Source organism: Fringilla coelebs, assembly GCF_963513975.1.
Source record: "Fringilla coelebs genome assembly, chromosome: 6".
NCBI lineage: Eukaryota > Metazoa > Chordata > Aves > Passeriformes > Fringillidae > Fringilla > Fringilla coelebs.
In genome coordinates, this window is record NC_140034.1 from 38,700,358 (window position 1) to 38,717,532 (window position 17,175).

The 17,175-nt window shown below is 42.6% G+C and overlaps 1 protein-coding gene across 6 annotated transcripts in view; it reads right to left on the minus strand.

Moving 5' to 3' along the window:
• Nucleotides 1-16,018, minus strand: part of PHF21A (PHD finger protein 21A) — a 134,894-nt gene extending 118,876 nt beyond the window's left edge. For 5 of the 6 annotated variants that reach the window (XM_084208795.1, XM_084208794.1, XM_084208797.1 and 2 more), the window contains exon 1: nucleotides 15,618-16,018. The gene's annotated coding sequence lies outside the window, so the exon portion shown is untranslated. Of the gene's footprint in view, nucleotides 1-14,908; nucleotides 15,321-15,617 lie in introns of those variants that run through there. The other variant, XM_084208792.1, reaches the window with a different exon arrangement.
• Nucleotides 16,019-17,175: the final 1,157 nt, after the last annotated feature.

The window sequence follows — 17,175 nt, forward strand, 5'->3', positions numbered from 1 at the left end:
TCTGACAGATGAGCTTTTGAAGATAGCCAAACTGAAAGCCATGTAGGATAAACAAGCAGGTCTCAATCTGTGGGAAACAGAGAAGTTTCATTTTCTAAAGCCCAAAATTACAACAGGTCTGGAAAACAAAGCAAGTGTCCAGTATATAAAACCTTCCACTATTGCTGTAGGCGGTAAGATGAACATACCAAATAAGCTTATCATCTTTACCAGAAACAAGCAACTATCAAGGATAAAAACATGCAAAAAAAACCAGAAGCAGCTTTATGAGCAGTTCCATGAACTCACAGATATTGCCTCAGTGAGATTATTGTCAATCTACACCATTGAGAAAGCTGACCAAAATCCAGTTTATATGAGAAAGATCCAGTTTACATGAGAAATCCCTGAAGTCACATAAAAGGACAAGAAAATAAGAATTTCAGGCAATGTTTTTTTTTTTCCCTTCATTTCACATTGGGGCTATTATAATTTTGTTATTTAAATAACCCTCTCCTTACAGAATTATACAGATTGGTTCAGGGTTCTTTAATTTTGTTTTGCAGGGAGAAGTATCATCTAGACCAGTAATAGCATTGGAATTGGTCTTGCTGAAAGAAAACAGCAACACAATGCCCTTATCCTAGAGATGTTTGTGCAAACTACACCAGCAACAAATAGCACTACAAACTAACAATTCAAAGAAATTGGCACTCTTTTGTAGTTGGGAACTTTTGATTTACTATATGTTTTCTCACTCCATGCTGACATAAGCTCAATGTTTCAGGTTGAATTTGTTGGTATCTCTGCAAGAAACATAGGAAGATATAATCATGTGTGTGTACTGAGTTTATTCATGCTTCAGTATTTCTGTTAATCATCTGTGGGGCAACATTTCTCTCTTCTCCATCCCACTAGCAAATCCACCAGACCTGCATAATTTATCTTCCTGATACATAACTTGGAAAGTTTTCTTCTCGAGTGCTCCATGTTTCATTAAGAGTAACTTCTAGTGTACTCCCAACAGTTCCTCTCAAATCTAATTCACATTTTTTGCTCCCAATAAAAAACAAAATTCTTATCCTCTTGCTCTCCTCTCAAGTTCAAGGCGAGCTTCTGCTCTTCCCTCATATCTACTGATACTTCTTCAACTACTACACAGGAAAACTCTATTGATTCCCATATATGCCAAAATATAGGCATTTTGATTCCTCTTCCTCCCTTCTCACACATTAGGATGTACAGAGATGAAGGAACTGCTGGAAAACTGTAGAGATAGCTCCAGATTTATGCACATTTGCCTGCAATTCCAAGCCATTGGTCCTAGTGATGATGAAGGCTGATCTTCCCAGTGCAATACAGTTCTCGTGAAGTTGCATACTTCACATTTCCATGACACTTCCACACAAAGCAAAACTGCTTTCTTTTGCAATACAAAGAACAAGAATTGAAAGTCTTCTGTCTGAGGAATGCAACGCTAGCAAACAATGTCTCTTTGGACCTCAGGCCTTTAATGCCAAGGCAATATACCCTGCCCTGAGATTTATTTTACAAACATTTCATTAAGCAGTGGTGATGTACGCAGGACTAATTGCACATGAACAGAAGCATGCCAATCACTGAATTGTTAGCACAAGATACTCTCTGAATTTTCATTAAACCCATCTATAAATCAAGACATGACCAAAACAAGAATTCACAGAAGTCACACTGCAGAGTATGAGACATAGTGGTTACCTAAGCTGCCTTGTGTTTGGCCTTGAATCTGTCTCCACAGTTACAGAGTAGAGATGTCACAACACAAATAGTTCAGTAAAGACACTGTACTAACCCAGCTTACTGATGAAAGACAACTCCAGGCTTATGCAGAAGCAGTCTCAAAACATGAACAACTTGTAATGAAACATGAGAGGGGCATATGCCAAAGTTTCTGTGTTCCACAAGTACTCTAAGACACCAGCAGAGACCACCAGCAGTGACACTAAGGGCTATGGCTGTAGATACCCCAGAACAAGAGAGATGCATTTAAAAGATCATGATTCAACATCCCACCAGAGCCCAAGAGCTTAACAACATGGGGTTCTAAGCATGAGACTCACAGTTTCAAGTGAGCCATTTACAGTAAACAGTGGGGCATATAACAAAAAAGGAGCCATACTTTTTTGGTTTGCATTGGAACATAGGTCCCTTATTATGCAGCACTAGGAGATAGTGGAAGCAACACTGGACCCAGCCAGCTGTGACAGATGCAGAAACCTGAATATTGCCAACTCTGCTGATTTTTCACTTCGAAAAGGCATTTTTACAAATTAACAGAACAAGGTATCTGTCCCTGAACAGTACTCACTTGGGAGGATTGAAGAATTCTGCACACATAAGCTGTACACGAAATAGTTTTAACAAGCAGTTAAGACTTCAGCACTGACGACACTCATTACTCAGTGTTACTTTTGCTGTGCACTGAACCATTCCACCCAACTAGACCTGCAAAATCCTTTGTACCAGACTTAAAGTATGGCACAGAAACAGTGATGGTATGTAGTAAAGCTACTGGTACCTCATTCATATGCAGGACATACTACATTCAGGAGACAAACTACAGGACATATGCAGGACAACAAACTACATTCAGGAGATGTTTTAGAAACAATCATACCTACATGATAACATGCTAACATTTGTTAGCATGATAACATTTGTATAAATACATTGCAACAGAGCTAGAAAGGTAGACAAAAAAAATTTCAACAGCAACAACTACCACTACCTTCTTTCTTCTCTTTTTTTCCTGTTCTGCAGAATTTAGGACAGTTTCTTTGCACCAATGCTTACCCATGCAACTCAGATTTTACTGGATTTCAAATTCACATTTATCATTATCTCCCCACATATCAGAAGGTCTCCAATTCCCATTCAAGTCTTTATTTTTCCTTCAAACCAAGATAACCTACAAAAATATACCAAACACTTCAAAAAGAAAAAAAAATGTACCCTATTTATTTTGTATAACCAGTTTTACAAGAATCTCACTTCCAGTGGGACAACACTACCTATTTGTACACCACCCATACTTAATCAGTGTATCAGTTTTATGCTCACTTTTGTTTACAATATAGCAACATTACGGGTATGAATGAAGCAGACAGTTTTCTGGATTAAACACACAAGGGAAGGACTCCCTTCCTAGTTTAAGGTCTTCAGTAAAATTACTGCAAGGCAAAATAAATAAATTTTTCACTCTACCTCAGTTTCTAATCCAAATATGGGAATAACGCCACTTACCAGACTGACCTGTTATCTTTAAAGTAGAGCAGATTCTTGAATAATAACAAGCACACCTATACTCCAATGAATAAACTATGCTGATTCACAACAGCAGATTGCCTGGGCCAAATTCCATGTTGCATTAACAAGTCAACAGGAAGCACTCCAAAATTTTTACACTGATGTGCTCTGATCTTTCTTCCCCTACATACCAGTCAGCTGGCATTCTCACTGCTCCCAGTACACAGGTATCAATCTCAAATACTGTCTTTCCTTCCCCTTTTATTATATTCTCCCTCCTTACCCCCTAAAAGACTTTTTTTTTCCCTTCTTTCTCCTCCTTAAAACATACAAAAATGGGAACTGTAGCATCTGGGGAAGGGTATTTGTAGCTGGGGTAGCACACTCAATGTGGGAGTACTGATGGTAGTCACTAATCTGAAAGGAAGAATTCAAGTAACCATACACTTTTTAGTTCCTTTCTTCACAAAACCATGATTATTCAACACAAGTAAAAAGATTTACACACTAGGTTACAAACATAACACTGAATCACTGGGTCAACTTAACATGGAATCACATAAGCATACAATTAGCATTTAAGGGAAGAAAAGTGCAAGACTGCTGTACAATGGAAGTAGACTTCAGCTACAAGAAAACTAAGTGTCCAAAACAGTTTTACTCACATTGATTTTTAACTGATTGTTTACTTAAAGTTGGAAGAATCAATTGTTTTGATTATCTAATTTTAGTGGCTACTATAAACAATTGAAAGGCATATAATTTTCAACCTTCACAATGCTGACAGAATGAAAGGTATCATGGAGCATGGTATAATTGCACTTTCTGAACAAAAGGTTTGGCAGTTTTAAGAAGGCTGTTGTGGCAGCCAATTATTTTTATTCCAAAGGGGCCAGGGTGCTTCACCCAGAGGAGAAGGCAGTAACATGCTGCTGAGGGCCACTCCTTCACATCCCCTCACACCAACATCATCACAATCTTCTCCTGCTCTCCTGGGATCCACTGATTCCACATATACAACAGCCCTACACCAACATTGTCCTAGAAGATGGAGCAAACCAACCCGTGGAAGGAAGATTTACCACAACAGCAGAGACTAAGATGAGACAAAACAGTGAGGAGTACTAAACTTGTGCTGTGTACACCAGTATGCATTTGTATATGCTGATATGCAGTTGTATCAAGAGCAACACTCACACTAGTGTGATATCAGTGTAGTGCCCATCATTACGGAGACTGTTTTGCAAAGTTACTCTTTAAACAAATAGTTTTGTTTAAAAATTAATGCCCAGATTTTTAATGATCCTATTGTTGTACTACAAAAGATGTTTAAACACATCTCTCTACACACAGGCACATGCATTCCTCTCATTACTTTGTCCTTACATATTCCTCTCCTTACCATTTCAAGAACAGGATTGTTGTGGGTTTTTGGGGTTCTTTTTTTTTTTTTTTTTAATGTCTTTGAAAAAAATCACAGTTCCTATCAATTTAAACTCTGGTTTTTATCCTGTGGGGGGGAGGAGGGGGTGGTGGTGGAAGCCATGAGGACTAGAAATATACAAGAACATTTACTGTATAATTTTAAGTCCCCCTCTTCTAATGCAATTTCTGATTCCCAAGAAACCCACATGAGTCTTACTGCCAATTGGAATATCAAAGAGGTGTCATAGGTAAAGGGTTAAAATGCATCCTGCATATGTGGGAATATGGAAAAAATATGTTTAAAAATATGCAGATAGTATTTAACTCCATTTCCCAATTTATGCAAGAGTTTCTGAAAAAATGACAGGAGCTTCTGGTTTACTTGAGAAAAAAGTACTGGCATGTCTAATGTATAGTACTTTCTACACACAAACAGGGATTTAACAGATACTTCTGCCTTAGTTTAAGCTTTCAAGTGAGGTGGAGTGAGATGATCTATATACATGATCATGAAATCACCTAATATATTAAAAATAAATTAAATATATGGAAAAACCAGCATTTTTAAACAAAAACAACCACGAGATGAGCACAGAAGTGTAGATTAAGTTAGCAAAAGGAAGCCAGAAAGAAGATCCCAAATGGTGAGGAATCCAACAATTTTATCTTACTTCAGGAAGGAGCAATGATTTTTGCTCATGCAATTTTGTAGCAATGACATGTCAATGCAATATAACCTGAGGTAGGTATTCGCGGTGCACTGACCTACGCCCAACTAATGGACTCTGCAGCTGAGAAGATAGTGTTACCACAGTAGGGCACTAACCCTGCACCTGCATCTCCCAGGCCAGCACCACTAGGTTCTGACTGACTGCAAAGAAAGCAGCTCATCACCACAGGAAAAAACATTTCATTACACTAAATACTACACAAGTTCTTCCTCAACAGTGAGGTATCCAAATGTAATTCCTGCAAGAAGTAAGGTGGAAGAAGACATTGTAAGTCTTATGGCAAGAAGAAACTGCTACAACATGGATGAGAATTTTGGGAAGGGAGGGTATTTCCATGTTTATTTTAGAGGCTGACATTCAAAAGAAACTAGAGCAGGCAAAATATGCCAAATTGCAGGTAGAAAGTGGAAACTAAGGCTGATTCTGAAACAAATTTCATAGTGACAAATCCACTGACTTCAGCACAATTCTCTTAGACCACAAAATAAGAGATATGGTGTGGTGGGTTTCCTCCTTGGGAGAAGAACTGCAGTAGACTCAAGGGCAGGTACCCGGCATTCAGAAACAGCACAAACCTGGCTAGTGCTTCCCAATTTTTTTCTGGCCAGAATGTACTCTCTGATAAGGTAAAAAGAGAAGCTCAGGTAGCCACATCCTTTCCTTTTGGGGTCACTGACAAAAGCATCTTTAATCAAATTCAAAGTATCTTTAAGCAAATTCATGCTACATACAATAGATTTACATGATGAAAATGCTTATCAGAGACAATTATTGCAAGCTAAGCAGCAGTGAAGTGGTATCTCAAGCTCCAGCTAGATGCAAATTACCAAAAAACTTCATTAATAGGAATATAGGCCACTGTAGTCCTTTTACAGAGTTATGAAAAAGGCTTGTTAGTGAGGTTGGGGGGTTGGATTTTTATTGTGCTTTTAATTGTTTGGGCTTAATTTTTTTAAAGTCCATCACAAATCAGGTTATTCAAATTTCAGACCAAATATCTCAATGTCACACTAGCAAGACAGAGTCAGAAAGTATTCCTTGGAAACATCAAGGACTAATTTCTGGCTTTCATGCAAAATTTTGTTGCACTAACAAATTAAGTAAAAGCCCTGAATAAATAGATTCCAAGTTCTTACAAACCATTACAAGAGCTCAATATTAACCCCTTTTTAAAAGGCATAGTAAAGACACTAGGAGACAAAGTACCAAAGAGGGATCACCAGCAGCCTCTGGTGCCAAAGTAACCCCCAGGGATCACCAGCAGCCTCTTAAACAGATGCCAGATTCTTCAAATCTTGTCCAGAGCTTCAGGCCTGAAAATCCACCTAAAATTATATTTTGGGGGGGAAAAATCCTGGTACTCTCAATTCAACTGTGAAGTTTCCCATTGGCTTGAGCAGAGCCACAATTTCTTCACAGATGAGGACAGACTTGCTCTTATGAGATAAGAAGTACTTACAGAAGTTTTTCTTTACAACTGAGCATCAAACCCTTTTGTACATCCTCACTTCTCACTTTCCTTATCTAGAATACTCTGATACAGCAGTGTTACGAAGGGCACTGTTGCAGGCTCTCTACAGAAGGTAAAATGTCCTTGAAGGACAAGATACGTCATCTTTCCACTACATATAGATGTGTCTTGGTTTCTTTTCTTGCCTGTTGTATAGGCCCAAGCAGCCAATGAAGGGGAATTTCATCCTCGCATAGCAACAATGTCAGCCTTTCTAATCATGTCAAGACACTAATAGTAACTATTTCAGCTAAGTGCATGTCCTGTCAGCAATTTGCTCCACATGGGCTGTCAAGGGGCTGGGAACACTTTAAGAAAACTATATTACTGTTTACCAAGTCCTTTACAATTACAGCATCTGTAAGGTTTTAGACTAATCTCTTCACCTTTTTGTATCAGTTTTAAACAGTGTCAGCAACATATAGTGTGTACAATGTATCAGTGCTAACAAAATACTCAAGGAAGCTATTACCACCTAAATATCTGTCATACACATAATCTGTACAGGTGAAGGAATGAGCAACTTTTTTTAGGCTTTGGGTGGTTTTTTGCACAACCTATGAAGCACATGTGAGTTCTGAATTTATAATGAGCAGTATTTCTGAACACTTACTAAAAAAAAAAAAACAATTTTGTCACACAGACCTAGATATAAGCTAATTATGGTGATTACAAAGAAGCTACTTTCCAACATTAGAAGCCTGGAGGTCTTAATCCTGCTGCTACTTATAGAGTTTCTGATTTCAGGCATTCAGCTATTCTCTCTAACTTTTGCAGGACTTAGGCTTAAATAACATGACTTCTTGCAAGACTGGACCTCCAATTAATTTCTCCAAAAATATTTTAAAAATGTATTTCACATTGTCTGACACTTAAATACAAGCCTTTTTATATTAATATCTCATACAAATTGAAGAACAAAGAAATTGACAGGGATCAGTTAAAGTGTTTGCTCACTTGAAAACCAACTGCATTATCCAAATCACGGCACACAAGATTACAGCAAATACTAAACTTGTTGCTGAATGAGCAACCAAAATCAACTTAATGTCCATTTGAACTTTGGCAAATCTGACAAAGTGTTGTGTGAAAATACACAATTTCTACAGATATAAAGTATTCTGAAAAGTTACTATTCCTCTATACCTACTTCAGAAACACCTCACATTCTTTGATGGGAATCTGATGTGAGTTCAAGTGCAGCGCTCAGGACTAAACACACCTGACAAAAACTGCCAGATGTGTTCTGCTTCTGGTGGCACCTGCCAGTACCTGTGTTTGTGCCTCTGTGTCCCCTTGGGAATCAGCAATGGAGTCACCAGCCCCCACAGCATGAACACAAATTGGATCCCCTGCTCTGATGCATAAGGCAGATATGTCATCACTCACTCTCAAGAAACACAGCAGAGAAGTGAGTTCTCATCAGTTAAAAATGCTTCTAAAACTCCCTTTCACTGTGTGAAAAGAAATCCACTGTGACCCACTGGCCTCCCAGCAACTGGAAAGGACAACATGGCTCCCATACCTCCAGTAACAAAACTCCCCTTCTGCCAAATGTTTCCGTCCATAACATTGCTCTGAAAGATTAAAAATCCTCAGAATATCAAATAAGATCATTGCAATCACAGATGAAGCAAGGTGTTAGTACAATTAATATATTCTTTGTATAAAAACATAAGCAGTTGGAAGACTTCCTTCACGGACTGCTTTTCTCTAAACATATCATGTAGCTATAAACGAGTTTTAACTTGTAAACAAAAATACCTGACTGTTGCACAGGCTTAAGCTGACCAACAAGAACTGGATAAGGTATTGAGAACTGCGCTTCTAGAATATGATAGCATCTTAGATGCTTCACTCCAAATCCTCCACTTCTGCTCAAGAAAACTACAGGTCCCAGGATGCCTTAGGATAGCACAATCTGGGCAGGCCATTGCAATAAAAACAGAGCACTGCACACTGGGGCCTGTAGTTTCCACGAGCACATTCTTACTCAAGATGAGACCAGATGTAGGCCATATTGCACACTTCTACAGGCCTGCAAACAACACACACACCCCAAACGGGGAGACCGCTGCTGGTAAACGTCAGGTAGACAGGATCGATAGGTACGGAGTTCTCATGTGTTGAAGTTAAGAGGCCAAAGATCTCTGCAGAAATAAACATCAGCTAACCAAGAGTCCTCACAGAATAGCAGTTTGGCTACTTTTAAACATGCACAGTTTGCTGTAGCTTTTTAGCATCTTTTACTGAAATGCAACAAGAATTTATTGGGCTTTCCTCCCAAGACTGCTACATTTAATAAAATTAAAGAGTACTCTTTTGAATAGCAATAGGAAAAGTATGTTTGGTGAGGGGTATATTCTCCCTGTCCAGAATTCAGTTATCTGGAAAAAAATTACTCTCCTCCTCCATTTCTACAATGTGTTGAAGCAGGGGCTTGCCTCTCTCTTCTGAAAAGAAGTGGCTCTTAGCTGAAAATTAAATAGCTGCGTCTCAGCGTAGGCCTCAGAGAGGAATACGCTGTACTTCAGTAAAGGGAATGGCAGCTCCCCCTACCAGTCTGTTCTAAGAAGGTTTTAATTGAGGAAGAAAACAAGCAGGGAACAAAATGAAAAAGTCCTCCTTTTTTTTGCTCTCCCACTTCCCTGAACTCTGGATTATTATTATTAAAACAACTAAAAAAACCAATAATACACATATAAAATTCCATGTAAGAACTTATATGCTTCCCTAGTCCTTGTAGTACAAGACAGTCTTTGCAGCATTTCCAGGCTAGCAGGCAGCACCTGCAGAAACATGCAAAAGAAAAAGGACCATGCAAAAGAAAAAGGCTGGGCCAAGAGAAAGACAGCATCCTACTGCAAGAGAAAGAAATGGTGATGTGTCAGTCACCTGAAAGTCATCCTGATGCACTTCCCTATAAAGACAAGAGGCCTCAGGAGCATCTAAAGGTTTCGTCAATACAGCAATGCTGTCCGTAGGCCAGACAGCTGTTGCCATAGTTACTATCAGCCAGCTTATCAGAAAATAATTATTGCGATTACTCAGAAGTTTTGTTAAAACAATTTAAAGCTTCAATAGGATACCACTCGATCTCTTCAATTAACTGTTTGCAACTATGCTACCTTTGGGATCCATACAGTTAGCTTGGATCTGCAGGGTTGAAGTGGAAGAGGGGAAGGAATCAATGTTCCTTCTCCCTTTCATACTGACAGCTTGTATTTCATACGCAAAAACAAGGAAGCTGAACCACCCCTAAGCCTGGCTGCTCTGCTAGAGTTCTCTCACAGGCCATCTTAGAGTCACAGGCTCAAATCTGCCCTCATTTGGTTTAACTACTCACACATCCATACTGCAATTCAAGAAATACACTAGCTACATTTTCAAAGTGTACTTTTAATTACAAATGCAAAGGTAGAGTCCCTCACTTCAGAGGCAGGCAACACAACTTCTGTACCAAGTGAACTTTCTCTCGTCCTACAAGCGCAGTACTGTCAAGTAGAAGGGCGGAATCAGAAAACACACATTTTAAGAAATTGGACATTAAAAATGCATAGAAGCTGTATGAATGTGGCCTAGGACAGAGCTCAGAGGAAGCGGAGCCTCACTACTCTTGTACCACTTATAGATGCATTCCCACCAGTTACAACAAACATTAGGCTTGGGCTGGGGTCTGGGGGGTGGAGGCAGCGTGTTTGTTTTGTGGTGTGCGGTTTTTCAAAGCATGCTTTGAGCATACAGTCTCTAATCAAAAGAGTGAGCATTTGTAATGACAGCAAACAAGAAATCTCAGGCAAGAGGGAACAAATAATAGGTCAAACCATCTAGGCAAAGATCTTTTAAGGCATAGGGAACTTATTCCACCAGAGATATTAAGCTGGTGTCAACAGTATACCAGAAAATAATGCTGCAGATAAGCCTATATCATGCAGCACATTTTTTCCTCAAAAACCTGGAATGATCAAAGTATTAAAACAAAAGATTCTGCGGCAAAGTTGGGGCTTTGTTAGGACAGTAGGCAGGGAAGACCAAAGGAAGGGACCTGTTAGAACTTTCTACACTAAAAAAATATTTTAGGGACAGGTGACTAACTGCAAAGTCTGATTCCGATGCAAATGCATCTTTCCTCAGCAATAAGTACTTTTAAAAAACTCTTTAGATTTCTGTACATTTTACAGCCTATGATCTACACTTCACTTTTGTGAAGTTCTGACATAACAAAAGCAGAATCAAACAAACTTTAAATCACACTTTAAAAAAGGCCAGAGAGGAACTTTGTAAAGTGTAGGAGCCATAAATAAAAACTTATGAAAGAAACAAAGTTGCTGCATTTTATTTTTTTTAATGAGACTCTATGTGCCATAAGGAAAAAAAAATGAAAAGAAAATGAGAAAATACAAAGTTGCCCCCTCCCCCACCAAATGTAAATAATTTTTTTTTTGCCTGCATAATGCATATCTCCACCACCAGCACAAGCCAGACACTGGCTTTCTGCTATACTGAAGAGGAAATATTACTGTAAGATACCTATAAAAACTATCCTTCTCTACCCTCTAATTACAGGGTACAGAAGTAAGTACCAGCCCTTTGCATTCAGCAGACACCTCAAAACCCTTCTGTGCTCTGCCCCACCTTTCCACTTTATGGTTTGTTCCTAAAAAACCTTTGTGCTGTTGAAATACATCAGAAACAGGATGTGAGCTGCTTTCTGGCACAGAGTAATTGAACAAGGGCAATTCACGAACGTACAGGAGCCAGGCCTTTTGTAGAGTCTTACACTTCTAGTATACAGCTACACATGTGACTGCACAGTTGTGAGCATAAAGGGTGAAGGGGACAGTGAAGAAATATTATTAGAAGCTTAATAATAGGTTTTTAGAACTGCCCCTTCTACACAACAAGCTTGTTCTGAAGGAGATGCTTTACGGCTCACATCCCCATGAGATGGCCCTCCAAAAAGCAAAGCTCTATCACCCTATGAAGTTCTTTCTTATATTTAATATTTTAAACAAGTAAAACCAACAAATGTGAAACAACAGTAAAAAGGTTAGGGTCACCAACACATGTTTCTCACATGACATTCACCTTGAGTTTCTGGTACCCATGCAAAATGCCAGTAACACATGAAATAAGATAGTCCATCCAGATTCCTTCCAACTAGACTAAAATAAAAGAGAAATCTCCACTTCAAACAATTGCCAGTAGTATCAATTCATTTGACCAAATAAAATTCTTCATGGTTCTGAGAAAAAGGATAAAGAAACTGAACAGCTACAATGTGTTCATTATAACACAGACAAACTGCATGAACAACACAAGTGATAGCCAGGCTCACTATCAAAGCTTTCCAACTGCACACAGAATTATACAACTCTTTAAGGAGTCAATAAAACACATGTTATTTTCTAAAAAAAAAAAAAAACAAAAAAAAACCCACAGAAGTCCATGAAATTTGTGTCCTTTGTAAGGATCCACACCAAGATATTTTTAAATTTTTTTTTAATTATAATTTCTATAGTGAAGTTTAACAGTCACACACAAAACCACATCTCTAAAAAAAAAGTAAAGTTGGAATAAGAAACAATTAGGACCAATATTTGAAACACAGCTGAAGCTGAATAGCCTACACTGAAGAGACAGCTTTACAAAACCTAAACTTAAAGCCAAGATTCACTGTTGAACCTGGGAAACACAACAGCACTTTTTTCTAAGCAGCCTAAGTTTTAATTTCCTATTTTTGCTTTTTTTAAGTTCTTTGAAGGAAAGTTTTTTTTTATTTTCCCTAAAGGAAGAAAACCACTTTCAAATGTCTGCTTCCATCAACACAACTAGTTCAGGACGCACATAGAGGAGAGCAAAGATTAAAAACTTTCAGGTAAAAATCTTAAAAACACTAATGGCAAAAAAATTATTAATAACAAAGACTCTTCCACATAACAATTTGAATTACAGAACATGTTAGCTTTACTAGTTAAAGGAAAATCCACCAAAACCCATAATGGGATCCAGTCCAAATTTCTTGTTGCTCAGGTCACTAAGGCTGAAATCTTGGGATATGACATAGCTGACATCCATCTGGTGGCAAGTACTCCCAGTGAGCAAGCACCTACCTTCTGCTAGACAATGGGTCTCAAGACCTTGAAGAGGTACTCTACACACACTACTATACAACATGAAATGAATGAAGAGAGAGGCTGCTCCATAATCCCTCTGTATCAGCTCAAACCCCTAGCTGATATAACTATCATAAAATAATCTACCATAGTGAAGTTGAAAGTTTTAAAAACATTTGAGAACCTCATAATCTATTTTTTTAAATACAGTTTTAATGTTTCATTTACTGAGCTACAGAATTCCTTTCTAAAAATCAACATTTAAAAATGCGCCCAAAGAAAGTTTCATTTTGCTACCATGAAGCATGCACAGATATAGACAAAATTTCCAAAGACTGTGATCTTTCTCCTAAAATATGATAATTAACTTCTTTAACTAATAGTTATGATATTTTTTTATTTCTTTGAGATCTTGTTCTCAGTAGTAATTTAATGTTACTATTTAACAAAAACTAAAGTTGTATTATACACAATCACTAAAGTTCAATATTAAAGTTCTGTAGTTAATGTTAACCTGGTAGAAGTAATGAATTTTAGAATTTTACAGGCTTTTTTAAAACAAGGCATTGAAACACATGTCATTTTTTTCACAAATGAAGCCTCAAAATAAGCCTCCCTTCATCAAAGTTAGAAATTCCCCTGCTATGTAGCAGGTCTAGTCTCAGCAGCTAACTCCAGGAAATCACAGGAAAGCCAGAGGAAGCCAAGTTACAAAACTGAAACCAAGCAGGTGTCTTCATTGTTAGAAGTGAGCACAATGAGAAAAAGGGGTGGGGGTGGGGGGGGTGGGGGGGGGGGGAGGAGGGAGTAAGAGAAATAAAAGAAGAGTAAACAGACAGCCAAAATCCATTTTATTTCTGATATCTAAAAACCTACAGCTAATCAAAAAAAGATGCCTCTATCTACACAGTTGGGTGCATAGGAGTATCTATCCTTTAATCTGATAACAAGCAACAGCACAGGAAAATTTGCCTGGCCCAAAGAAGCCTGCCTCCTCCTCAAGCCCTGCCATTACAGAGCGCACATCCCCACCTGATTTTTCCATGCTCAGACCCACCGTACATCACAGGACACAACTTTCTCGTGACACGCAGTTATTACCCCCAGTGGGACCTTTTTACACGCAGCCTCCACAGTGAACAAAAGTTCATTGTCAAGCTCAGTGCTTGGGCCCAAACAAATATCCAAGAGGATAGAAAGGGGAGAGAAAGGGAGAAAGTGCTCCTATCTGCAATTATAAGATTTGCAGGCGATCACCGTTACTTACAATTAAAAAGTGGGAACAGGTGTAGCAGATATCATAGTTTGATAGCTGAACAAAGAATATTACAGCACGTGACTGAAATGTGATGACATTTGTTCACCAATCGAAAACAAAAGCCACTCTCCAATGGCACTCTTTCCTCCACCCCCAAGAATTAGGAACTTAGAAATTTCTCCATATTGAAACACATCTGTTCATAGCCTTATTTTTTGACACTTGAGAAGTTGTTGAATGAAGAGCTCCATGCATTAATAAAATACTAATTCACCCAAAAAACCTCAGCGTACTAAACCATCAGCACCCACCAAACTGCAGAGGTGGTTGAGAAGAAAGCTCTACCGACAGTGAAGCACGGAATAATAAAGAACAGGAAAAAACAAAACACACACCACCACAAAAAGAAAAAAAAACAGAAAAAAATCCTGCAGGAAGGCAAGTAAAGAAAGGAAAGGAACATGCATAAGAGGACTACACCAAATGGCAGAGTCCCACATAGAGCCCCACTCCACCTACACGGGCGCAGGAGGGAGGGAAACAAACCAAAATAAAGTGTCCGTTCCCAGTGCTGGGGCAGGCGTGGGCACCCCCGGCCCCGTACCTGTGCGGGAAGGGCAGCCCCAGGGCGGGGGGAGCAGGCCCGGCTCCGGAATAACAAGTTGCTGAAGAAACGGAATTTTCCCGGCGCTGCTCGGGCCACAAAGACGAATGAAAGGAAGGAGGGAAGAGAAAAAAAAAAAAAAAAAAAAAAAAAAAAAAAAAAAAGAAAAACCGCAGCAGCGGATTTACTACGAATTATCCATCACCGAGAGCGGCATCATTTCCCAGATAATAATAAAACTTCCCCGACAGCATAGCGGCGATGGACCCGACCGAGAGAAAAGGGCCTGGAAATAATCATCCTGAAGGAAACCGGAGGGGAGGGGATAAGCCTCCCTCCCCCACCCCATCCCCAGTGCAATGTGTCATCTCCTTCCCCTGCTCCTCCCCCCAACCCCAATGTGTCACCTCCTCCTTTTACCCCAAGTGTCACCCTCCTCCACCTCTCCCGCTCCCGCTCGCAAACTTCTGCCGGGGAGGCCGGGGGGCCGCCCCGGGACGCTCCGCTATTCCCCGCCACCCCCCCGAGGGAGGGGCCGGGGGCCGCGGCGAAGTTGCTGCTCCTCATCGCCAAGTTGGCCGGAGAGTGCGGGGCGCGCCGGCGCCATCCCGGGGGGCGCGGAGGGGAGAGGGGGGGACGGCGCCCGGGGGGCGGGGGGGGCAGGGAGGAAGAGGAGGAGGAGGCGAATCCGAAAGGTGGGATACTACACCCTGCTGGCGGCGGCGGTGCTGCTGCGGGCCGGCCGGGGTCCCCCTGGCAGGACCTCTCTGTGAGGGGGAGGACTCTTCTTCATAGGGGGAGGGTGCCGGCGCCGCCGCTCCTCTGGGCCTCCCTGTCCCCCTCTTCTGGGCGCCTCTCTCTCTCTCCTCTCACTTTCTTTAAGCTAAGCGGGGAGTGGAAGATGGTAGGTTGCTCCCTTCTCCTCCTCCTCTTCGCTCGCTCTCGCCTCTGTGGGGTCCTTTTCCTTCCCCCTCTCCGCGGGGGGCTCCTCCTGCGGCGGGGAGGAGGGAGCGGGCGGGGAGGGCGGCACGAAGCCGAAGAGGCGCAGGAGGAGAGAAACTGTAACACAAAAACAAGCCGAGAAGCTGAACTCTTCTTCAATCCCATTCACCCGGCCCGGCCGCAGCACACCGCTCGCCGGGATCCCTCCGCCGCCGGCCTCCCTGCCTGCCTGCCTGCGGCGCGCTCCCGACACGCCGCCGCGCGCGCCCCCGTCCGCCCCGGCCCGGCCCGGCCTGGCCCGCCGCTGGAGACCCGCTGGGAAAGCGGGGACCGGCGGGCCCACGCCCGCGCTCCCCACTCCCCGTTGCAACGGCGGGACACCGCCGGCCGGGCCCGGGCCAGAGCAAGGGGGGCAGCCAGGAGGGCGGGCTCGGCGGCTTCTCCTGAGGGGGAACTACTTGACGTGTCGGTGCGGCGAATTTATTTCCCTTTGCCTAAGGAACGGGCTGTGCTGCGGCCCCCATTGCCTAGGGAAAAAGCCCGGATGTAAAGTGAGTGAAACTAAAGTAGAGTGAAGTAGGGCACCAAACTCTGCCGGAGCAGCGGCGCCGCCGGCCGCGGCCGCGGGGGGCACTGGGCGGCCGCATTGCCCCTCACCGCCGGTACCGGGAGGCCGCGGGGGCCGGGGAGAGCAGTGCGGGGGCGGCCGCGCGCCAGCCGAGACCCCCCCCCCCCCGCCCCCCCCACATACACACACACGCATACACACACACACACGCGCACACACACACACCCCTCCCTCCCTCCCCCCCGCGCCCGCCCGGCCGGCCCGGCTGCGCGGGGCTCGGTGGGGGCGGCGCGCGGGTGCGCGCGCGGGGCCGCGCGCAGGAAGCGGAGAGCGGCGGCGGTGGGGGGGGGGGGGGGGGAGGACGCGCGCGGGCGGGAGGAGCCGGCGCGCGGGGCCCTGCCGCGAGGGGCTCCGCACAGGAAGTTGATGCAACAGGGCCGCGAGAGGGGGGGCGGGGGGCGCGCGCAGGAAGCGGCGGCGGGAGGGAGCGCGGGAGCGCGGCGGCCTCGTCCCCGTGCATGAGGCGCGGATGCGCCGCGGCCCGCTCGCCCGGGCCAAGAGCCGCCCTCTCTCACTCCCTCCCTCCCCGCATCGCCGGCCCTGCCATGTTATTCGAAGGAATAGCGCACACGCTCTCCGCGCGGCCGGGTAGGAAGGGAGGGTGTTCCCTCCTCCACCTCGCCGTTCACGCAGCGGGCTTGGCTTATTTATTTATTTATTAACTTACTACTCCAGTGCCGGGCGATGCTGCCATTTG